This window comes from Diplotaxodon limnothrissa, linkage group LG10, assembly GCF_057381915.1.
Source record: "Diplotaxodon limnothrissa isolate DT_005_m linkage group LG10, D_limnothrissa_male_GT1.1, whole genome shotgun sequence".
NCBI classification, from domain to species: Eukaryota; Metazoa; Chordata; class Actinopteri; order Cichliformes; family Cichlidae; genus Diplotaxodon; species Diplotaxodon limnothrissa.
The window spans coordinates 25,672,622-25,698,640 of NC_140605.1; positions in this window are offsets into that span (position 1 = coordinate 25,672,622).

Below are 26,019 nucleotides of genomic sequence, written 5' to 3' on the forward strand. Positions count from 1 at the left end.
GACTCTGCACCTTCACAGTGCACGTTGTGAGGAGAAACTCTTGTCAGAATGTGAGAAGCACTTTACTGACTTTGTATCCATCAGGTCTGTTGCAACCTATCTGTGTTTTCTGTTTGGTGCAAATCTTGATATGTATTGCATTGTCAAGTAGTAACAGCCTGCCTCTACACCTGCACCTGGATAGCTCGGCTTTGGGAATGAGATTCTCATACTACAAAATGGCATTAAGATCAAATCCAGGATAAGACCTGGCATGACTGAAGCGCTCTGAGAGCTACTGCTGAATTTAAAGTATCCAGCTTCAGAAGTATCTGCTCAAATTTCACAGTTACATGATGAACATATTTGTGCCTTGCTTTCTCTAACATGCACATTATCAAGTCAACATACAGCTTCACAGTGACAGATGAGCACCTTGTGGCCCCTCCTAAGACTGGCAATGAGCTCCTACTGGTCTGACAACAAGACACAAGCTCCCTCCACGCAGTACCAGCTGTCACAAGATGAGAAAATTTTAATTTACATTCTTTCAACTTATATGGCTCCAGTGCATCTAATCTCAGATACTGCATTAAAATATTATATTGAGAAACCCAATAAGCCCCTAAGAGCTAAGCACTGATAGCAATTTGGGAGAAAATAAATAAACTGGAAAGAGGCAGTGCAGCCATCTGCATAGTCTTACTGGGGTGAGGAGAAAGTGAAAGCAGACAGATGAGCATAAAGAAACTGAGAGAAAGGCAACAGGTTGATGGGCCAGTAACTGCAGCTTCAGAGCACAATGCAACTCCAAAGGAGAATAGAAGACAAAAAGGAGAGCCATCTTTTTTCCACAACAGTGAAAAGACACAAAGTTAATGGCAAGCAGTAGTAGTGTTCACTCAAAAGTGAGCTGCTTTTGGAAACTTTCAATGAGACTCTCTAAAGATCCAGAAGAATGACAGGGGGATGAGGAAGAGGGTTGCACATTTGTACGACAGAAAGGCAGCATGACAGAATTGTAGTAATTTGCAAATAACAGGGAGCAGAAACTGATGAACTTGTAATGTCAAAAATATGTGACTGAGTGTAGGAATTTGGAAGAGATGAAGAAAGTGGAGCAGTTGAAATGACATATACAGGGGGGAAAGGCACAATAGGAAGGAGGAGATGGCTGAAGATTAATTTGAACAGTTACCAGTGACCCACATTTATTTCTCAAATTAAGTCATGTTGTCAAAAAAAAAATACCAACACTCTTTATCAAAGGGAAACTTCAAGGCATTAACACAGTATCAGCATTTGTTCACCCATCTCCTGTTGTAAAAAAAAATTAAAGCAGCATTAATAAATCTTCATTAATGCCTGTATATTCATGAGTACATAATGTTTTTTATTGACCACCTTTGCAAATATCTCTACATACAGGCTAGCACATGGAATATAATATTTAATCCCCAGTCTAGAGATAATCTGGATATAACATGCTTTGTGACTTCCTGACTCTTCTCACTCCCATGACAGGTCAGTTGCACAAGATAAATCATAGTTCAGTAGCGGTTTATTAGCTTCAGAGCTCCCAAAGCAACAACCACAAGCTCCCTAATCAACCCTAATCTTCCCCTAAACTAAAAACAAAAGCCAAACAAATGGAAAGTCCCTAACCATGGGTCCTGAAACAAAAAAAGAGGAGGGTTGTGGGGGGTAGAATAAGGTTTCGTTATATATTTTTATTATATATTCAGTATTTTTACTGTGCTTCTGTTTTTGTATTTGTGTTTGTATTGTGCTGTAATGTGCATGTAATACATATATATATATATTATATAAAGTGTAGGTAAACTTTGGAAGAAAGCTCCCAGGACAGGCGTGATCAGCCTCTGGAGTCTGTAAATCTAAGCCATTTTACAATAAACTTCGCTTTTTGTTCCATTCTGCATTCTTGTCTGCATTTGGGTCCACTTTATGAAGTCACAACAATTAGTATGACTCTGGTTTAGAATAATCCTATAGAAATAAAATGGATTATTAGTTTTACCTAACTATAAAAGAGGTGGTGGTGGATAAAAAAAATAAAAATCAGGGAGAAACATGTTAGATGCATCGGACCTCACGGGCCAGGCTTCGCATCGGTGAGCCTTGGCTGCCCATGACCCTGATGCTGGTTCACCACTTTTAATAGATACTGACCACTGCAGACCGGGAAGACCCAACAAGAGCTGCAGTTTTTGAAATGCTCTAACCTACCTAAGTCACCTACCATTCACTGAGTGGCCTTTGTCAGACTCGCTCAAATCGATACACTTACCCGTTTTTGCTGCTTCTCATACATCAATTTTGAGGACAAACTGTTTGCTTGTCCACTAATATGTCCGGCCCTCTAACAGGTGCCAGGATGAAGAGATAATGAGTGTTATTCACTTCACCTGCCAGTGGTCATAATGTTATGCCTGATATGTGTATAGATTGCCACCCTCTGCAGTGTATTATGTTTGCAGACATTCATGAACATTTATACTTGATATGTGTGGTTTTTTTTGCCAATATTCTCATTCGATATTTTCTAATAAATGATATTTTCTTTTTTAGAAATAGAGTGCCTTGTTTTGTTTTGTTTTCATGACTGTACTTGCATCATTTAACATTTATTTATTTGATTTTATTAAAAAGTTCCTAACAGTGCACCGTATTATTTGAAAGAATACAGCAACATTTACTGTATACTTTCTTCTAAATATATGCAGCAAAACAAAGCACAATATAAACACCCAATAAATTGAACAAACCAGGGATGCCCTATTTAACCAGCTGAAGAGTTCTGTGTGAGATCGTGCTACATTTTGATTTTTATTATAAACTTTTCAAAAGCTATTTTACTCAAGAAGACTCCCAGACTCTGAAAATCAAAAATAGCACTGGCTCTCAGGATGTCAGCTATTGTTTCTCAGCTAAGCTTGATGTTTGACAAAGCTGCCCTTTGAAGTAGAATAAACCATGTATGCAAATTTCCAACACAATATGACATAATTCTATTAAAAGACGTATAAGCAGAATAATTTGACAAAAACAGAAAGGAAGATTGTTGAACTTGAAACACTTCATACCCCCTCCCCCACAAACCCCAGCCACCCACACACATATTTTCCTCATGACCACTGGCAAGAAATATCTTCTGATATCTGACTATTTTTCTGCTGTCAGATGAAAAGGAACTCTTGGCAGCACCGATGATTAAATTTTAATAAACCGAACTAAATAGCACGTAGAGCAGTGAGCATTTGCTTTCCAGTGAGTCTGTGGATGTAAAAACTCCTTATCAAATATAAATAATAGTATGCTGCCATTAAGCCTCATGTATGATTTAGATGGATGTGCCTATTAAACAGTAGCTTAATGAAGTGTCTTTTCTTATTCTCCAAAAGGTTCGGCAATAAAACAAAATGAAGTTCCATTTCTTTTCGTTTAGTACAGTAAATTATTCAGTTAATTTCTCCCTCTTTCTTTTTCAAGAATCAAATGAGCTTTGGGTGGATCATTAAGGCAATGAGAAGTCTGTGTTGAGTCTGGGTCAGATTCACCCCAGGGATCATCCACACATTCATTGTGTTTCTCATAGATTGTTGTGTACTCGGTTGCATCAAGCAGCACGGTGACTCATTAGTGTTGCTGCATGTGCCAATTGCTCTGACGAACAAATTTCACCCTTCTGTCGATATGACTGATTGTTTGTGTCTTTATTTGTTTTTAACATTATTATGAATAGAATTTAACACGCTGATATGACTCTTTGAAAGACTGTTAAATCAAATTCCTCGTCATGAATAAAGTTTATTTTATTTTTAGTACTTTTACTATTGAAGGTTGCCTGGTAGCATAAGTTCAGGACAAGAGGCTAAAAAGACTACACACTTGTAGACCACTTTAACTAATCACAAAAGCAGCCAGGTCGCATCTTTAAACATAGGAGCACAGTTCTTTAATACAGATTTTTGGCTGCAAAAAACTGTCTGTAATATGTCTTGTTTGGCTCAAATACACATTTATTTATTAAAGCTTCAAGTCAGAGGTTCGTAAGAGTACTGTGAGCCAGGATTGCACAAGTAAATAGTATAAATGATCCATCGTGCATCACTGTCAGCCGTGAAGACATTCAACTAAATGCTATAAATTTATAGCGCCTGCTATAGAACCGAGGCTGCCACGTGTTGTTTTATAAGGCATTTGATTTGTTTGATTTTCTGACTGTGTAAACAACAGATTTTCTGTCAGAATGTCTGTTTGAATTCCGCGATCTAGCTGTCTGCATGCAGGAAAGTTTGAATATCTAGCAGTTCTGAGCTTAATAATGAATGTGTCTTCTTCTTAATAAGTGAAAAGAAGTTTTGCTGGTCTAGAGCATTCAGCTGTGTTAACACAATGCCACAACCAGGTGTGGACGTCCCTGGTCCAAGAAACTGGAAAGAAATCAAGAGCTACATCTCAGACTCTCCTGCCCTCAAACTGATCTGTTAATAATAAAACAGAAAATGGAAAAGAGCTTTCTCATTCTCTAATTCTTATATGTCTAATAAAATCACTGTAAATGGTGTCCCCTTTGAATATGGGTTCAAGCAAAATCCAGCAGACACCCAAAGGAATTTAATTTTAACAAAAATTACAACGTGAAACTGATTCACGAATTCATTACCTGACACCGAAATCTATTTAGCAGAAAGCAAACAACATTACGAAAACAAACAGACAAAGCCTTATTGGAGGAAGTCATCTTCCCAGCAGCTTTAAGCATTTGTTCACAATGTCAGCGTTTTCCTAGGATAAATGGTAGCGAAGAAAATTAGCATTTTGCTTCTCAAGAACAGAGTGGTTAACTACATCTGTCAGAAACCAGACTGAGGGGAAGTTGAGAGCTTGATGTCGGCCTAACACGGATGCAGAGAATCATATTTCAGCTGATGAAAGGGAATGCTTTAATACCTGATGGTGCTAACTCTCTATAATTGACCCCTTATGGCAGCCCTCTGTACAAGAACGATCTCCAGTGAGCTGTAAGCGATAACTTTTCTGGAATTATATTTAGAACAGTGGAACTTAACTTGAGAGGAATGTGTGTGAGTGAGTGAGAGGAAGAAAAAACTTTAAGGGCTTTTTATGGACAAATTGTAAGAAGCCTTTGTGCCTGTCTGCAGTTGTCAAGAATTTGTGTGAACTTTAACCTTTGCAAGAAAAATATATACAGTTGTGATATGTTATATTTTTTAATGGAAAATTCTTTAATTAAGCACTTTACTGAATGATGTTAAAGTTGAAGGTGTTGCATAAGCACACTGTGTAAACACTATCTATATATACGATGAAATCTATATCTGGAAATAACAGACATAACATTAGATGGTCCGACTCTCAGTGCTTTCGGCCTTGCCAGTCGTCTCGGCAGTATCAACTTACTTCTGCCAGCAAGAACTTTTTCTCATAACAGTTAATGATTAAAAAAGAGAGATCTTGGCTGGCAGTGCAGCTCAACAAACTAATGAATCTACCAAATGTTCTCAGAGTGTGATGTTTTTCTTCACTTTATCAGCTAATATCCCGCCTAGGATGACATTTGACAAGTAATCACACTACGCAAGAATCAGAACTATCTTTTGTCTTTAAATATGTAGTCTCGGTATCCTAGTCAGCACTGATAGTGACAATAATACATTAATAAGTGTCAGGTAATCTCTTACAGATTGACGAAGCTGCAGATGTAAATGTCAGCTCAATCCTCCCTCGTTAGCACCCAACCCCGAGTTGAAAACAAGGTGAGAGGGCTCTTAACAGGTTATCAAACGATGATGAAGAAGACAAAAATAGGACAACTGTAAACAAGCCACCTCATTAAAGCACATGACAGAGAAGAAATAATAACTCTTTATAATTTCACCCCTGCCAAGCAACATGTTAATCAGCAAGGGTCTCTACCGGTTTGTGGTTGTCGGGGGAATTGTGCGTTGGTTATGTGCAATTACTTATTTGGCATTCAATAAGGCAGTGAAGCAATAAACTGGCTTTGTGTTAATCCAAGATTAATTCTCATGAATATTAGATCAAGGAGGGGGATTTCATGCTGGGGAGATAAAATAATAAAGTGCTCGCTCGAAATTGATCTCAACGATATATAAAAACTCATGAGAGGAGCTTTGTTTTTACGTGGGCGTTGCATGGATGCTCAGCAGGCTGTGATTATTGTTACACTGGTTGGTCTTACAGATTAAGTGTCTTTTTAAAATTCTGCTTGGTAGACAGAAGCATAATATTGATCTTGGCTGATTATGATGGTCAAACTCATTGATTAAAAATTCAAATTTTTTTTGTTGTAACAGAGAAAAGATGAGGAAATGATGTGAAAGAATAGGAAGACACAGACAGATAACATAGACTCCAAAGTGTGTTCTTTGACGCTGTTTGGTGATTTATTCTCTTTCCACTACGCTCCCAACCAAACGCATCACACTCACAGCCTCCTGCGCAAGATCATCATCACATAATTGGTTTTAAATCAAGAGGAAGAGCCTGCTGCCCAGCGGGGGCCAGGATCAATCATGGGAATCAATGACAAAACACTGTGATAATGCTTCCCAAATCGCATTTCTCAGCCAGGAGGAGGGCATGAGGAGCCCAACCCCCATGAGCCCGGGATAGCGAAGGGGTGCTTCTCTGTCACATGTCTTAATTGGTTTATGTATGATTTACTGAAGTGGATATTTATTGCGTTCCCATCTGCAGTATAATCCTATATAAAAACAAAAGGAAAGTGTGTTATGGTACAAGAAACACTGCTGTCATCATATACGAGAGTAATGTTAGTGGATGTAATAAAAACAGAGTACAAATCACAGTTAACGCTATGTGCTGCCACAGCTGCAAGTGTTCTCGTGGTAACACACCTGACCATATTTGCCACAAGACAAATTTTGCTCTTGTTAACAAAGATTAAATCGATAAGGTCAGCATAATACTAGACAAAATGAGACAACTCTGAATTAGACCAGCTGGCTTAAGGTTTACCTTCCACTGGACGTGCACGTGAAAGAGGAACGTATTGTGTTTGTGTGATGAAAATAATAAAGTTAAAAAGCATATATGACAGCTTCTGTTGCAAAAGCAGAAAAGAGGGGAGAGTTATTGCCTGACAAGCTGTGTTCGACCACCATTTTTCTTTTACAGTTGTAAATTGTAACAGAAGGAATAGTTTTGATCACATCTTTATATTTTGTAAGGAAAATGGGAAAGAGGTGCAGATGTTTATTAAAACGTGCAAAAATGCACAAAAATACAGTATATAAGGCAAAAGTAGAATTTGTGCAATTCTAACAAGCTTGAAAGTCAATATTTGGTATGACCACCTTTATTCTTTAACACAGGCTGAACTGTCTCAGGCAAGCTTTCTTGTATTTTGCTTTAAGCAGTATTCAGAAATAGTTCTCCAGGCTTCTATCCAGGAGTGCTTTTACTGCACTGGCAGTGTATTTGGGATCACTGTTGCACTGAAAAATGAAGCTGTTACCAATCAGAAGCTTTCCAGATTGTGTTGCATGGTAGTTTCAAATCCAAAGCTTTTCTACGTTCATAACAACACCACTGGCTGAAATGCAGCCCCAAACCATGACAGAACCTCCATCGTGTTCTACAGATAGCTATAGACACTCACTGTGGTACCTCTGTACCTTATTAATGCAATTTGCACTTCTCTCTTACACAAAAACAGACTTACTTTTACTGTTTTGAAATTAACATTGTAAATATATAAATTCCTGCATTAGCTAGCCCCTTACCGACACCTGTGGTACTTTTATTTAACTCTGTTGTTTATTTCTTTACTCTTTATCATGCTCAAACATTTCTCTCGTGGGATCAATAAAGAAGCTGTCTATCTCTTTCATGACCTCGACACATACTGACAAAAGTTTTAATCATAAATTCTGGATTTTGAGTCTAGATCGCTCTAGACCACTTGTGGGAAAACACTGCAAGAAACTGTAACTCCTCAAAAGCTTTAAGCTCTGTTTTTAACACATCAGACATGAAAACAAACAGACAATTATAAAACCTCACAGCAGCTATTCCTGAATTTAAATTAACCGAGAGGAATAAGCATGTTGTCTTATGTTAATGCTTAATAATCCTAATGATGCACACCTGTTCGTGCCATTACTGAATAAGCATGTAATCTGAAAACTGTAATCACTGCACACAGCATGAGGGTTTTCACGGAAATAACTCTGTATAGAAGATTTAAGAGAATAGCTTAAACAACTTGTGTTTCTTTACTTGTATGGTCCAAGTAGACTGATAGAGCACTAAAAGCAAAATGTGGGTAATTCACTATTTCACTCATGCCCTAGTCATGGTAGATAACCTCTGCAGCACCTGCTCAACCTTACTCGTGTCTTTGTTGTCTCACGGTTTGCATGTTTGCTACCAGAAGAGTTACAAACTCTCCCCAAATGGCTTGGGCAAATCTCTGTGAGATCTACCCTGAACCTTTTCCAAGCTAAGCTATTCATGGTGCCCTTTAAAAAGAGTGCTCCGCCTCAACAAAAACAGCTTAGAAAGCAAAAGAAGTCAGTTTTGACATGAGGTGACATTAAATTTGTCCTTTATGTGGGTCAAAAACAACTTTAGGTCTGAGTTCACCAAATCGCACAGAAAAAAAAAAACCTACAAAGAATCCAGGTGTATAATTTCATCTGTCCTTGTTCTGTCAGTGGTCCCAGCTGAGGGTGTTACTGGTCAGCATGTCATGTCCTAATTACTAGGCTAGAAGGAGTACCACAGGCCCAAATGCAGTAGGACTCTCCATGTGCTGGAGAAAAGGTCCCAGGCCACTGTGCAGAGCATACACACACAAACACACACACACACTAACTCTTACCATCTTGAGAGAATGGACTAATATATTCGAGAAGTATGGGCATGAGAAGTGTCTCCATAGGTGGACAAATGTATCTAAACGTGTACACACAGCCATACACAGACTCGCAAAGGCAGTTAGGCCCATATGCACAGGGACTGTGAATCCTTCCAGGTCATTAGCCCCTGGCTGTCAGGGTGAGCTGAGGAAACTGAGGTGACATGCTGTCTCCAGTTTTGCCAGATGTGCTACTGCCACAGCAGACAGACAGAAACACTCTTAAAGTCCCAAAGTTTGTTCTGACAGCACCATGCTCAAATGACATCATGTCTTACTTACTACTCTATTGAAACAGAAAAAGAGTAGTATGCATTAAAAACGGAATAAGCACTTCATTAAAGACAGTTATCACAGATTTATTTGAAAATATGTATTTAATCATTAATAAATTAATAAAATAGAGTGTCATGAGTTAAAAACTGAGTGCCACAGTTTAATTTTAGACTACGATAACTAAGCCATCACATTTTATTAAACCATGTTAGAGCCATTATCCACAAATAGAGAGCGCTGGGAACAGTGGCAAGCCTTCTCAGGTGTAGCCGGCCTACCAAAATTACTCCAGGAGCACATCAACGAGTCATCCAGGAGTTAAGGTCAGAGTTCATCATTCAATGTTAAGAAAAAAAATGGTAAAATTTGCCAAAATTGATGATCCCCAAGACTTTTGGGGAAATTTTCTGTGGACTGATGAAACAAAAGCTGAACCCCATAAATTGTTTGTTTCAGCTTGTTAAGGGGGAACGCAAGACGAAGTTTACAAATTAGTTTCTCAGTTTTCAAAGTTTTAGCTCATTTAGTGTTGCTCACATCCTGTTTTTTTATTATTATTATTATTCTCAGAAACTCCTCACTGTTGATTTGGTTTTGGAAGCATAAGAGCCAACACTCTGTCAGTGTTTATGTACATTCACACCCTTCTGATCTTTTAATAGTTTTCAACAGCCAAACCTCAAAGCAATGTCAGTTCCACGAGGACAAACAACACTCCAAATCACACTTGTCATCTCCAAACAATTGCTACTGAAAAAACACTGGTAATCACAACTCAACACCTACAACATAACATTGGATAATTTGTTGTACTGCGGGAATGTGACCACACTGAAATGAACAAATGTGAGTGCAAAAACAAAGGATTTCCATAAACAATGGGAGAGGCGGTACTGCCTGGTTTGGTGCTTTTAAGGTGATTTTTTCATGTGTGTTTCACAAACTCCACCGTGCGTCTACTACAGGTTTGATGAGTGACATTAAAACCAAACAATCAGATCAGAATTTAAGCAATTACTCTCACAAACTATTAGAGATTGTGACAAAAATCTAAATAGGTGTAAGTAAAATGTATCAAAGGAGGGAAACGTTTCAAAGATTTAAGGGGCAAAAAATCAAAACCTATTGACTTCTATGATATTTGGAAGCCAGTGTGTTTCACATTTGAGTTACATTTTAATAAACTGTTGTTTTAATACAACATATTGAAGGAGCAGTGAGAACATGAGCCCTGATGGACATGTTTGCCGCTGCTGTCGGACAAGTTTTGTAATCAACAAACTGACGATAAATTTAGTTAAACCTGCAACAGTGTTGACATTGAACCAATACTACAGTGCATTCAGGGTGGAAAAAAGATAGAAAGAAGTTTGTGCACAAAATGTTGGCAAAGTCTTAGTGCAGGACAGTGTAGGAAATGAGAGGTTGCAGCATAGGGAAAACCAAGCTACTGGTGGGGGGAATTTGGCAAAGCTGTACTTTGGGCTTCATGCTGCTGCCTCTGCTCTGGAGCTAAGTTGGCTAGTGTGAAAGGAAGGACAGCCAAATCCCCTAACCCAGAACAAATATGTCCAGCTAACCATACTACACTGCAAAAAAATGTCAACGAGTCATTTTATTTTAGGTATAGAGGAGAATGAATTAAGAAAATTTAACTTAATAATTTAAGTTAATGCATTATAAGAAGAAAAATATTCATAGGTATTTTTTAGTAAACTGAAGTAATAGAATTGATATTTTTACAGATATACCTAATGGCCCAGGTCTAAATTTGAAAACTTTGAACCATTGACTGGCTGGCTGAATGGGCAGCTGATAAAGTTGAAACCTCAGAATGTACTGGATTGTCTCTAATTTCTATTTATTTTACCAAACATTTACTTACACATTACATGGGCAATTGTGATGCCTCTTTCTTTAAGCCCCACATGAGACATGCACAATTAAATATACTGGTTTTGTATCGGATCCAGAACATTTGGAATTAACATCTAATAATCTCCCGTGAGTCATTTTTTATAAAATCTGTCAATAAATCTGAGAAAAGTTCTCACACAGAACACAGAGGACATCACAGCTAGATAAGCCTGGTATCAAAATGTAGATAAGAATTAGACATTTTATATGATATTTTATATTGACCAGGTACCCATTTCACATGACGTTATGGCTTTTTATATTGACTATATTGACTTTTTATATTTTTATAAAGCTTTTTTGTCCACTGAATTATCAGAAAATAGAAAGCATTCAAGGTACCAATGCTTGATTTTCAGTCTACATCATAGACATTAAAATGGTTTTTAATAATGAAAATATTAATGATGTTTTTTGTTGGTCAAAAAAATTCAAATTTTTCTGAAGAAAAGTGAGATTTTGGCTTTTTGATTGTGACACTTGGGAGTGGGTGTAAAATTGATTTGGTTGCAGTTCTCAGAGGTAGAATGTGATTTCCAGTCCTAAAAATTTCATCTGGTTATGTCCTGTGCTGAAAAATGACAGGGAAAAAATGAGTCAACTTAAAAAGCGCCCAATTTCAATCAATCCCTGTGTACTTCAAGGACCTGTAACTTGGACAAAGTTCCTGTCCAAAAAAAAATCATCACCTGATTGGGAGGCACTCAAATGGGTCACTGCGTTTTCCACTCAGTGGCGTGATCCATACATTTGTATTTTTTTTCTATTTCACGCTAAAGCAAAAAAAAATTAATACCAAAGAAAAGTGCAAAATCAGTTGTCCCATATGGAACTAAAACCATAGGCTGTTAGTTGTGGCAACATCTCCTGAGCCTTGATTTTCTGCCTTATATTGCATAAAGGTAACCAAAAACATGGAACACGCATCAACATTTTGAGAAAACTGCACAAACTTTCATGATTGCATTACACACCGAAGATTACAACCGTGCATCTCTAATCAACACTGTTTCTAATGTCTAGTAAAAACATTTTTCCGTGATGCATTTTGCCATATCCAGTGGCAGATACACACCGGCATGCATTGCTAAACTCGAGACAATGCTGACAATACTCCTTCCCACAAGTGGGACAAGTCCGCCTGCATCAATCTTACAGATATGTCTTAATGAATTCGAGAGGACAATTAATGTAAATGTGAGTTATTACTGGATGAAAGATTTACTGTTAAGGATTTATGAAGCCAGTAATCTTGTTCATGCTTCATCTGAACCAGGATTTTGACTCATAGCACTCAAAGTTAAGCTTTCTGTTTCACCACACTTTCAGGATGAATTGCATTTGGAATCAGTCACAGAACAATGAAAAGACTACTTGAAGTCGAAAATTACAAAGTAGTAAACTTTTAGACACATTACAGGTGCAAGTTTCACAGCTATCATCAAGTTCTATGTTTCCGTCTTAGCTGTGAACAGTGCCATCTGTCAATTATTATTAGTGTGTTAATGTTCGCTCAGTCCCAAGGCCGCAATTAGAATATTCCTGAGAAAGGCGTAATGACAGTAACAAACGGCTGCGGGTGTAAAAGAGCAACACCTTCAAAACTAGTGGTGTAACAAATTCTGTAAAAGTACAACGCACACTGGAAACACACACACACACAGTAGACAGGAAGGCAAAAAGCTGTTTTCACGGTGGTCACATGCACTTGGAAAAATGATGTTCTGAGCCCTTCCTAAAAAAAACCCACAGACACACAGATTCATAAACAGAGAAACACTAACTTTATCCCCGACTACATCCCCACTTTCAAGCACACCTGCAGTACTAGACAAAGCGGGAAGGTGTGTCTTTCTCCCTGGTGTTTGTCAGGTCTAATTAAAGAGCATGCTGCTCACTAGAGGGGTTGATGACACATAAGGGTGTTTAATTAATATTCGAAAGCAGCAAAGCATTGAAGCATTGCAGAATGAGTCAGGCTGCTGGGAAAACAGGATTTCTGGTTTCAGTAGGGGAATGAAAAGTGAAGAAAATCTACAAGTATGCAGGAATGCAGACGGTGAAGGGAGCAGTGACTAGAGAGAAAGAAAGAAGAGAGATTGAATTAAATGAAAAACAAGCGAGGGGAGGGGAGAAAGGATGAAAGAAAAGAAATTGAGAGACAGTGTGTAAAATCACTCATGACCAGCAGCAGAGTAGAAGGAACTGTGCAGCGTGGCAAATGAATTGTTCTGCAGGAAGCATTTTCATTTGTGTGCACATGCAGCACAAAACTGCATGGGGGTTCTTTCTGTGTGTGTGTGTGTGTGTGTGTGTGTGTGTGTGTGTGTGTGTGTGTGTGTGTGTGTGTGTGTGTGTGTGTGTGTGTGTGTGTGTGTGTGTGGATATGCTGGCATGCATGCAGGTTACTACAGTCCATCTCTATTTACCAAGTACAAACCAACATGTGACAGCACAAGGAATAATTTCCTCCTACTGAATGTTTACTCAGTGCTTGAGCATGCTATTAATTTCCATTATTTGAATATTTTGAAAATCTTTATTGTACTGTGCATTATCTGAGAATGTTATTTAAGGCAGCAATTACATTTCCCTAAAAATAAACTGTAAATAGGGTTGATTATTTTCTGCATAAATCCACAGTTCATTATCACCAAAGCAGATGGATACATTGCCACATGAAACATGTGTATTCGGGGCAATTAATCCTTAAAACAAGCTGCATTCAATATTTCATTATCATCATCATCATGAAGTCAATATTTAATTTAGTTGTTCACTTCTTTGGTTTTCTCTGAGTGCCTGAGAAACTTTATGGCATTTTTTTCAGCCTAAACGAGACTCTGAGCAAAAGTCTATAATAGAGAGACGAGTCCTACACTAGTAGGAAAGCTATGCAGCTATTAACAGATCTGGCAATGCAGCCTCACCCCACACACTAAGTTACAAAGACTCCAAAAATATGCATCAGAATTAATTTCCAACAACACCTGCCTCGTAGTAAGAAAAGGCCACTTCTTAGCACTTTGCATCTGCATGTGAACACAACATCAGCCCAGTTTTCATGCTTAGTCCTTGCTACTGCAGTTTGGCTAAATTTTCTCTTGTCAGATAAAGTCAGTTTCCTCTTGTGGTCTTTGTAGTTATCAAAAGATGAAGACAAGTTATTGTTGCAGTATCAAAATATGTAGCCTTCCACAAGCCACAGACCTGGTTTTGTGTTGGTAAGACTGACTCCCGGGGGGAGAAATGAAGTTATTTTGACTAGAAAGACATCACAAAGCATTCTAAACACTGTGCTCTAGATATATATTTTTTTTCCTAATATTCAGTCTGGTATGTAGTGGAGAGTAAACTTAAACTCGAAAAGCACTTGGAGAGTTCACTTCTTAATCAAAGCTGATGCCCTGTCTCAGAGTTTGAATGAAATTGATCCAGACCATAATAGGATTTTTTGTTTGCCCATTTTCCACCTTTCCACCAAGTTTTATTAAATTCTGTTGTAGTTTTTGCATATTATTGCTGACAGACAGAAACACACCTTTTCAGAGGAGCTGCCTGAAAGAAAGTCTGATAGGAATGCACAAACATAGAGCAAGTGTTTATAGCTGCAGTGTTTTGTTCTGCTAAACCTTGTTTCCGTTTACCCTCAGGCCTTTAACCCTTTCCACGTTGTACTGGGACCATTGCAATTTTTACAAGATTGCATAGTGTATTTGTTTAAGAGGCCACCTAAAACTATTACTGTGGTTAATATGGATGCATCGATGCATCATTGCTGTTTTGTACCATGAGTATTGGCATACTGGCTTGATCCCACTGCACATATAGTGAATCACAGGTAAATTTAAAACTACTGCAGCCACTGATGGATTGTTTCATTGCCTGATCGATTCATCGTCTTGGGAAAATAAATACATTTTTCATAGTCATAATCGCTGTTAGTGCATGGTAGCGAGTCCTGTAATTGATGCCATCTTGCATGACATCAGTGGCTTTTCACTCAATTCATAGTATCTAACCTATTAACCTGCTGGGACTTCTGCATAAAGCCAAGCAGAGACAATGACAACCCACCCCCAGCGAGCAGCACAACACATACTGTACACTTTTATATATGCTGACAGCCTCCTGCAACTTCCATCAGTCTTCCTAGACAGCTTCACCTTCCTGCACTCCTTCCTGGCAGAACTGTAAAATATTATTTCTAAATGTTCACCATTAGCCAGCAATAACAATTAATAAAGTTTTCTTGGAATCATTCTTGTAGTAAAAATAACACTAAAACACAATAAAAACACAGTAATACAAAGTAAAACTAATATGCTCCCCGTCTGTGTTATATGGGCCAATATTATTGCTATAGAAGTTTAAGAAGTTAAGAGAAGTTCTGCAGTTATGAATGATTGTGTTGCAGTTCTGAGAGGACCGTGTATCTTTTAATAAACAGCTCTTAATGAGCTACCAATAATTAAGTAAGCACTAAGTATGAGCTAGCATTAGCATGTCTGGAAACTAAGTTAAAACTCTGTTTCCACACAACAGATTTGCAGATTGTAACTGATCTCAGAACAATGAAAGCAGAGGCAGTGGCATCTCATCTAAGACACTGATTTTCTGTTTTCCACCGAAGACCAGAGGTTTCTCCACAATGCACATGCACCAATGACCAGAAAAGACTCCTCACAGATTTCAGTGGCTCCTAGTCAAGCTGAATTAATCCTGCTTCTAGAGACAGTAGCTAAGTGTGACCACAAGATGGCAGAAATTTTAAAGGATGGATGAAAACTGAAGAGAATGACAGACTTTAACTGATATCTATTTTTTGGATTTCACTGGACAAGTGCTGCTTGTTTTGCTTGCCCTGAAGGAACTCCGGTGATCTAAACCCAGTGTTATCAATACTGTGCAGCTCTCACTCTACTTTGCTGGTACAGCTTTCCAAGTCCCAAAAAATATGAAAGGATATAAAGCCGACAGCCTGCTCACAAATAGCAGTACAGGGAAGATATAAAAGTCCATATATTGATGGTAGCTCAAGAATTACAGTGTACCTGCTAATAGGGTGCTAATAAGGGTCCTCAATTATATGCATATTGCACAAGAAACACAAAATGTTCTACACTTATATGTGGACTATTCACTATACATCCACACAAAGTCTTTAAAGTTTGTCATGCGTAAATTAGCTTACACACAAACAAACACACACTTGGCAGCTTTGCCAGGAGGCTTTGAGTCGCTCCATCCTTCTGTATAGCTTTATTTGTTTTGTCATGAAAGCAAATTTTTGAAAATTGACACTTGCCGTAACGAGCATCTGTTTTCGCCATCTGTGAGCTATGCAAATTAAGCCAATGAATATTCAGACAGGACTCAGTTTAGAGGCACAAGTCCTCAGGCTTGCTTACAGTTGGTGGAGAGAATCATGTGGACCATCGGGATGAGGGGAGGAGGGAGTAAATCTTGCTACCTCTGCTCTCCACCTCCCCATCCTTTCTTTTTCAGCTTAAGCGGGCATATGTTAAATGAAAGCTCCGCTAATTTAGAACAATTTATGAGCTGACAGACATGTCTGCTTTATTCATCCACTCCCTTGGACATCTGATCTACCTGGAGAAAACCACTTTGACTGTTTTGCCCAACTGTCGTCTGCCACTCTTCATCTTCTCTTCATCATCTTCTATTTAATTCTTTACTCTCCAACTATCCTCTCCTCATCTGATCAATCCATCTTCCTTGAGTCTGCTCCTTCATTTTATCTTCCTTGCCTCTAGTCTGATGTTTTGCTTGCTTTAATTTTCTATCACTTCTTTCTTTCCACTGTTGTTATCGCCTCTTGTTCCCTTTTTTCCGTGTCTCTTCCTCTTTCTCTTACCGTTCCACTTCATTTCCATTTTTACACCTCTCCTCCTCACTTTCTCCCTACAGCGAGGGCATTCGATGAATAATTCAGAAGCGTTGCAGGATGATAATGGGAAATTAGAGGTGAGACTGTGTGTAGCTTGTGCGCATGTGTGTGTGTTAGATTAGTTGATTCATTCTGGCCAGGAGGCAACTGTAAGGGGCTCTTTATCCATATAAATTATGTCAATAAACTGACGCTTCTGTTTAAAGTTTCAAAGTGAAGACGAGTGACAGGCAATTTAGTAATCTCAGAATGATGAAGTAATGATTACCCTTCAATGTTATATCAACATTATCGCCAGCCACTATTAGAGCTATCAGTCAAAGCTTATTGGTGGGAAAATTTGGCAAAAAAACAGAAAACCCTTTGCTGTCCCCTGGCCACAGTTAGCTCACTGTATGGCATGAATTTAGGACAGCTTTTTTTTATAGTGTAAAGCATAAATATAAACTTAAATAACACAATGGGAGAATAAAGTAGTTAACAGTTCCAGTCAGTGATTAAAACAATGCAACTCAGACTAGCTAGCAGACATCTAGTGGTCATGTAAAGAAGTTCAGGTAGAATCTACATCGGCAAGCCAGGAAAATTGAGCTTTTTAGCATGTTTGTGTTGTTAAAAGATCTAATATTAACCAAAAAAACCAAAATGTGCAGGGGAGGGAAAAAATGGTGAAGCGGTCGGCAGCTATTGCGGTAGTAAAGATACAGACTTTACATTTATTTGTATTACACAAAAGAACAAAAGTTAAGTAGAAAAGGTTAAAACTGAGTGAATGCCATTCCCAGCTCAGCAGACAGAACCTGATCTTTAACACTGATTTCGTTAGCTGCTGAAGATCAGCCTCTGTCTGCTGAGCTGGGGTTAGGGTTCATTCAGTTTCAACTTAAACTCAGCTTTAATACCGTACCGCGATGATCTTCTTTGGGCCAGTCAGCTCGTTAGAAACTTTGTGTCCATACTTAAACACTGAAAGAATGATTGTATACGTCCTCATTATTGTCAGTGTGTGGGAGTGTAGTCTGCAGTTTATGGTATTAACTGGTAATTATGTGAAAATGCATTTCAGGTCATGTTACGCAAACATAATCTAATAAGTAGTGTAACAAATTACTTTCTCTGGGGATTAATTAAGCAACATAATCCAATACTAATGATATATTTTTTAAAAGGAAAGGAGAGGAAAGAGGGAAACACAGGGAAAGGAGCATTAACTCGGAAAGATGGGACTGAAAAGCATATCAAGCTTTAAGGTCGTGTAGATTATGATTCTGCACTTCCTCTGTCCTCTGTGTTTTTGATCTTCTTACAAACTAGAAACAGATCTTTCTCATCATTCCCTGTTTAACAGAGTGATACAACAAGATGTAAATGAGGGAAAAAACTTCTCACTAGGAAATGTAGGAGGTGAACTACTAGAATTATGTTTGGATTTAATAACAAGCGATAACAGGAATCCAACTGATAGCATTTGAAAGGTGCGTTAGCAGGCTAGTGGCAGCCTAAAGGTAGTAAGTTGCTATTCGGCTTTTCTTAAACACAGCTAAACATCATCCACATATCAGATTTTTGTTACTTTTTGCTGTGCAAGTATAAACCAAGCATATAAATGGAAGTATTATCAGACCAGCTGTCTGGTTCAGTCAGATCAGACTGAGCAAAGCAAAGCAAACGGTCAGTTTATAAACAGAACTGAATGTGCCTCACTCATGATAGAAATAAATGGGAAATACATTCTTTTATAACTGTGGCAATAAGTGGTCACATCACTGTTTTCTGTGCCAGTTGCAAGACAAAATAAAATGAAAAGTAACCAAGTATAATACAATTATTATGCTTTAACAAATGTGCATGTGTTATATATGTACAGCTCTGACATTTTTCATAAAACAAATGTTCGTTACAGGTTATATTTTGACCTATGGCCAGCGCCTTCTACTGTTTGCCCTGTAGCACTCAACCTTGAAATGAATAAAAAGAGAAGGAAATTCAGTCAAATTTGACTTCTAGGACCTTGCTTTTACATCAACATGTTAGTTCAGCACCCACTGTTGACCCCATCTCTACAAAACAGCTGCTGGCCTGGAAGCAAAGTGAAGCTCAGAATTTCTGCTTCCCACTCTGAAGGTTTGTGCTATAAGAAGTCCTCCACACGTCACAGTAAATGCAGTCTTTTTGTAAAAAGTTGATGTGATCTGAAAAAAAACCCAGAAGAAAACACTAACATGCTAAAGTGTATATTAAAGTATAATAAATAGTACTGAAAATCCCCTCTTATAAAATGATGGCCCTGGATCTGTGGCTATTCTTGAATCTACGGGCGTTTACTTACATAATGAGGGCTTTTCTCTTTTGACTCATTTGTGCCTCGTTGTCTTCTATGGCCTCTATCCTCTTGCGTGTGACCTGGAAATCAGTCTCAGTACTTCATGCTGGATGTCTGAATTCCTAAAATTGACATCACTTTAAAACGAGTCTCCAAGGCAAGGACATCTCTTTGTTAAATGCCTGTTGAGTCAACTCCTCGCTCCTTGTGTCTCTTCTGCATCTCTTCCGGTGGGAGTGTTTAATGTGAGGAGATGAGGATGTGCAATTTGGGAAAGGAGGAAAAGCTGGTCTGTTTTACTGCAAGTCTGGACCAGTTAAATCTGCGATGTCAGCAATGAACTGAAGCAACTGCATCCTTTATCTGACAGGAGAAATCTATTTCAGTTAGGCTGTCGAGAATGTGAAGCATTATTTCTTAATGGCTGTTCTAAAGTGTTTTAATTGTGCATGCACACCCAGTGTCTTTGCTACTCTGCTCCTGCATTATCCCCGTCCTTAGAGGTGACAACAGAAAGCATCTCTATCTGTCTTTTCCCTCTGAATGGAAGATAAGTTTACTCTACGGGTTGCCTTTGAGTGCTGTGGGCAAGCTCATTCACTCTCCTTCAGGGCTTCATTTAGCTAACTTACAGTCTAATCCGTGCAAATCCATCCAGCTGGAGGTGAACGGCAGAGCAAGCAGCTGTCAGCTGCAAACTGGCCTCCATCCTGCCGAATCCTGGAGTAGCAGCAGCAGCGCTGACAGAGAGGGACTGTCAGAAAAATTGACCAGGGGGGTACTGTTACACTAAAAGGCATCTTCTTCTCTCTTCTTCTCTTCTGTGCGCATTTGTGTGGCTGAAGATGGATGAAATGTGGGGATGAAGATTGAAGACAGAGAGAGGAGATATTTTTCCAGGGTTGATAGAAAGCAATGAGAAATTCACCAAATATCCAAAAGCTGTGATCAAGCTAATCAGTGGTGTTGCACTGGGCTGACATTAGCCTATTAATGATTCAATTATTGCAAAAGTCATTTTAATAGCACTCATCAGCTGAAATGTTAATTTTTGCACCACTGCATCTGAAACCAAATCAGAAAATCTCGACTTTAAACAACTGCTTGACAGTGTGTGAGTGTGCTTCATGCACAAAGGTAATAGTAGTAGTACTTGGGGGTGTCTTTGATCTTTTCATAATATCATGAAAAGCAATACAGCTATGTCTGATGTATTTCAAGGAACATCCTTTAAATAAGCGAATACACTAAAGACACAACCAGGATGTAAATTCAAAAGCAACGTTTCTATCAGCTTAAACACACAAGTGTTTGTGTGCAGTTTGTCACACAGTGTGTTGCTAGCTAAAGGTCTAGCTGCTGTATTTCACAGGGAGACAAACAGATGACTTCACTCAGAGGAAGAGGAAGAGAAGAGATGAGGTTTAAAGGTAGGAACCGCTCAATGACACTTGATAAACTGCAAATTTAAAGCTTACATAATTTTAGATTAACTCACTCAATTCCAACTTTAAACCAACTGTAAACAGTATAAAGACAATACGCAGTGTAGTGTCAATGTAGGAAATGGAAATCAGCCATGATAGCTATGAAACATCTGTTGACATCTGGTCGAATTAATTTATGTAAATCCAAAAAGAGCAACAGGTCAGCTGATCACAGCCTGTGCACTAAGAAAACCGACTGGAGCTCACATTAGCAATTATTTGGGGCTGTGGTTCTTTCATTCAAATTCACAGATCTTAGGGTTTCCCCACCTGCTGAATCCCACTGTGACCCCTTCCTTAGATGTGGAGGCAAAGTCACCCTCTACGATGTAGGCAACAGAACATTTTTCTTAATTATTTCACCGCGTGTGTCCTAAATAACAGATTCAAATTGAGTGCATTCATTAGAATTAAAAATTAGATTCAGATATTTGATTATCATGTACTAATGTTGTTTGATTATTACATATATAGCACAAGGTTCAGGTGCCTTTCTACAAAAAGGTTAGTAAAAGTGTCCTTCAAGGAGCTACTTTTTACTGTCTTACTTTCAGAGCTGCTACTTTTCACTTTTACTTGAGTAAAAAACTTGCTTGATTACTCCAACTTTTACTAGAGTAGTTTTTAAAACAGGTACTGTACTGTACTGCTACTTAAGTAAGTAAGTCGGTACTTTTGCCACCTCTAGAAGGCAGACGTGTTACATACTAAACCTCATGTTTGCCATATCTTCTGAAACAAATGCTTCAATAAGGGTAGCACTGTCTGCACATGGACATATGAAGGAAACGTATGTCGTCAGAATTTCTGACAAAAGTCTGTCATGAATCCTCTTTCTGCTTCTCCAGTCCTCTGTTTTCCTGTTACACATGCTCAGTTTCCCTCTATTCAGCTCTCCCCACTGAGGTCAAAGAAATACTGTCTGTGGATGATGATATCACGCTGGAGCATATTAGACAGAGACATTTGTCAGGATACAAGGTTTTGGATTCAGGGTAAGAACACCCACACACACGCTCAAGGGTTCAACCCTCAGGTAATGGAAAGAGTATTATTTCCTTTTCCTCTGTTACAGCATGAGAGTCTCATCCTCTCTGGCACACACACACACACGCATTTGCTCTTTTTCTGTTTCAGTCTATCTTTTTCTCACGTCCACTTTATGCCCGCAGGGAGAAAGCGTTCCTATATGATGCCAATAACAACACCAGGGCGAGCCTCTCATGTTTCCGTATCTACTTCCATCCCATCAAGCTTTGCACAGCACCGACTCTGTCACCCCGCAGCGCCTGCTGCCTGTACTGGTAAAGAAACTTGGCAACAATCCCTCATCACCGCAACAGTCACAAAGCTGCACATGCAGCAATCACTTGAAGGCCCTTGTCTTGTACCTGTAGTGCTGCACTATTGCGAGAGATGCCAGGCTACTTTACAGTGGATCAAAATTCACATACCAGTTCTGGAACATAACTACTATGATATAATATTATAAGAACTGGCAAGAAACAAATTAATATAAGTAATTGTGACAGTTCATACTTGTTAAGATAACACTGCCTAAAGTTTCCCCACTTACTCTTACAGTGAAAGAAAAAGCTCTCCCACAGCGTGACTTGTTATGCAGAAGCACAAATTTTCCTCAGAAGAGTAAGACTCCATGCGTCCCATCCCTTATCAAATATCCCAGTGAAGTACACAGGAAGACAAGTGATAAAAAATGATGAGCTTACATACTGTCACTCAGGCTGGCTGCATGAATAAAACCTGACTTCTGGGAGAGATGGGAATACGGCACTAAGAGGGGAAAAATACATACATGCACACACAGGCACCGAGATAATATTCATTGTCTGGTGTTACAGTCGTTGCCATTTAAATTTACACCGATCCTCTTTTGTGCCTTCTTTCAAATCGTCCAAAGTCCATTAACGCTGATCTTTGAGCTCACCATACAGATGGGCAACAAAGACCATCAAAAAGTGAATTTACTAAAAACTTTCCTCTATTACATGGTCATGATTTAAACATTTCAGTACCGGAAATGAAGTGAATATTCATGCATGCTTAGTCTGTTGGGAGGGCAGGGAACTCATCAAAATGTGTCAGTAATTAATCTAATAAGCTAAAACATGATTTCACTGGACAGTACATTAAGTCTTTCCTCATCTTCTTTTTTTCCAGACTGAATGAAGCAGCAGCAAGGGGGCTGGTAATAATTATTCAGAGGGATATTATTCATCTTTTTAAATCTTTAAAGCCTTAGATGAATATAGATGAGGAGACCCCTGTGAAACTGCAGTCAAATGCTGCCAGTCCTGACAGGGATGCAACGCACTGCAAAAAGTAAATGAATAATAAATAAAAATCTTCATCTTGACAGCTAATTTACTGGTACTTAGTGAACTTTCTAGACTGACCTGTTCCGTTTCCTCAAGAAAAGTGGCTTCGCAATCCTAAAGAATAAAAAGTCACGAAGTATCGGGTGTTATTTATTTTCATCCCCCAAATAATGTTATTCTTGTGTTATTTTCCTCAGCGAGGTACCGCTGTAATAATGCTGTTATAATGTACTAATCAGACTCAAAGCAAGACAAATTCTAGCTGTGTTTCCACCTCAGGAACTTCCCCCATATTCATCTCATCAACTCCAGTAAAAAAAGATTTGTTTTTGTTTTACGAAACACCGCATAGTACTGTTTTATTTTTCCGTCATGTGATTGTTGTGCTTTGTGCCCAGATGCTGTAACAGACTGCATGTGTCACAGGTCCCACTTCATACTTTTAATGATGCAAAGATTATTAGCGCTAAGAGGTATTTAAATAGAACATTTTGCCCCTGGCTTCCAGTAAAATTAGACAAATATCTGCAGTCAGGTCCTGAAGGCATTCAGTATGCAGTTCTTTAATAATTCACTTAATAATAATTTTCCCTTTTTTGCTACTTTTAAATTTTCTGCTGTCTCTCCTTCGTTTTACTGTAAATTACAGTGGGGTTGAGTGGACTTAAAAAAAACCTTGTAGAGAATAGCTGGGGATAAAGTATGTTTTGTAGCTGTCAACACAGCCCATAAAATGATATCCTGTCATGGCTAGACTAATGCAAAATGCTTGTACAGACTCACAAATGCAAAAAGTGTGCAGACCTACAACTAATCAGAGCAACAAAGTAAAGAGAAACAGAGTGCAGCATGCAGAGATGTCAGTCTGATGACAGCCCAGGTCTGCTCCTGTGTTTGAACAGGAGCAAGTCAAGGCAAAGCAATTTACAAGTATTCGAGTTCTCGTTGTTTATTTAATTATTATACTTTTATGGGTTTTTTAGGGTTTGCTGTTTCATCCTGTTTCTTGTCCTCTTGTGTCTGTGTGCTCTGTCTCGCATTCCTGATTTATTTTGGTTAAGTGGTGCTCCTTGTGAGGCTTTTTGGTTGTTGTTTTTCTTCCTATCTGTGTCTTCTTACCTCTGTGATCCCATGACTGTTTTCACCTGTGCTCATTTGTTCCACCTAGTTCCCTGTATGTGTAATTATAGTCATGTTTCCCCCTTTGCCTTTTTCTCAGTCTGTGTGTTTGCTCTCCTCCTGCTTGTTATGTTCTTCCAGCGTTCCCTTGTTTCTTTTGGGGCTCTGTACTATAAAGCAACTTCAACACACCCAGAATATCTTTGCGTTTTCTGGCTTTTCTTGCACTATCATCGGCAAACGGGTTGAAAGGTTAGACGGAGATGGTTATCGATGCAGATGTGAGCACGTTCACAGGAAGGCAGTGGCATTGGCAACATATGAACAGAACACTGTACAGCAGTATAGTGTAAAAAGTGCTGCACAAATTTGTGTGTGTTGTATGTGTTTTGGTCAGTAAGACTGAAAAAGATTTAATTATTAATGATCCAGAAAATGTGTAAATGTTTTTAAACTTAATTCTAATCTGAAGCCAAGTCACTTTTACACTGCTGGAACTGCAGTTATCAATTTTGTAATCAGCATTCTGTTAAGTTACATTAGTAGACTATTTACTACCAAGAATACCTGATCAATAAAAATAATTACGCTATGGGACGGTAACTTTTTATATTGAAATGTGTCCAATTTAAAGTTTTAAATGTGCAGCCATCGCACTCCAAATAAACAGCAGCACAGCAATAAAATAATTAACTCAAGTTCAAATGTTTATATTGCTACTCTGTGTACTAAATCACCAACTAACCATTTTCCGCAGCATTAATCTCTTGCCTTATTTGCACACTGTTGCATTTTAATGTTCTCTATCCATTCTAATCGCCATTTTATCATCATCTACATCTGATAGCATCTCTGATTGGAGGAAGGGGCATTTATAGGGGTGTGGAATACCCTTTATATATGAGCACACTCAGATCCTGAAGCAGCAAGCCCAACTTAACAGAGAAAGTTAGTTAGATAGTTATCGCTAACTAGGGTTTTAAGCTTTGTCTGACTAGCTAATGATCTAAAAAATAATAGCTCCTGATGGGCCGGGCTACTGTATTTTGCATTTTCATTAAAACCACTGTTTCTAAAGTTTCAGCATTTTCATTAGCTCACAAACAAATGATGTCATAACCAGTGTTGGTCAAGTTACTTGAAAAAAGTAATCAGTAACTAATTACTGATTACTTCCCCAAAAAAGTAATCCCATTACTTTGCTGATTACTTATTTTCAAAAGTAATTAATTACTTAGTTACTTTTTAAAAACACGATTTACAACCTGAAGAGGTGATAAAGCGATAGATCTTTCAGCCCAATTCTACTTTTTCTGCATAATCCATCATACAAAATGTAATCAAATGGAAAAGTCCCTTTTTAACTTGTTTTATCAGTTTTAATCTTTTAACTTTATGCATCAAGTTAAAATTAAATTATATACACCATTCTCTGACTGGAAGAAATGTGTTTAATATTTAAACCTATTTTCTGCACATTCCAGCACATGAAATAAAATATTTGTGTTTACACTCAGTCTTTCAAATAGATGCAAGTAAAACACAGCAGAAAATAAATAAAATCAAAGACTAGTGGTCCTGTTGCTCTATTTTCACCTGTAAAGCAGGAGTGGGGTAGGCGGAGGTTTGCTCTGGTGCAGGTGTGCCGCAGCGGTCAGTGGAGGAATCCGCGAGTTTCTCTGTGAATTTCCCATTATGTCGTTGCGCACTCGGTGCTT